Source organism: Cynara cardunculus, assembly GCF_001531365.2.
Source record: "Cynara cardunculus var. scolymus isolate 2C chromosome LG 13, CcrdV1, whole genome shotgun sequence".
NCBI classification, from domain to species: Eukaryota; Viridiplantae; Streptophyta; class Magnoliopsida; order Asterales; family Asteraceae; genus Cynara; species Cynara cardunculus.
In genome coordinates this window covers 3,744,772-3,745,001 of record NC_037540.1, presented here as the reverse complement: position 1 = coordinate 3,745,001, position 230 = coordinate 3,744,772, and positions in this window count along the sequence as shown.

Here is a 230-nt window from a genome sequence, read left to right as displayed (position 1 = left end):
AAAGAAGTTGAAAGAAACTATAAGAACATCTTCAACATATCCATTAAAATGGACATTTTTGGAATTTATTTTCAACAGACTCCCCAAAAACATATAAGAATTTAGAAGAGAGATTGTAAAATTCTTTAAATTTGGAGAAATCTTCAAAAATGATTACCTATGGAAGAGTTCTTCTTACCATGAAAATCCTTGAAATTATATATATATATATATATATATATATATATATA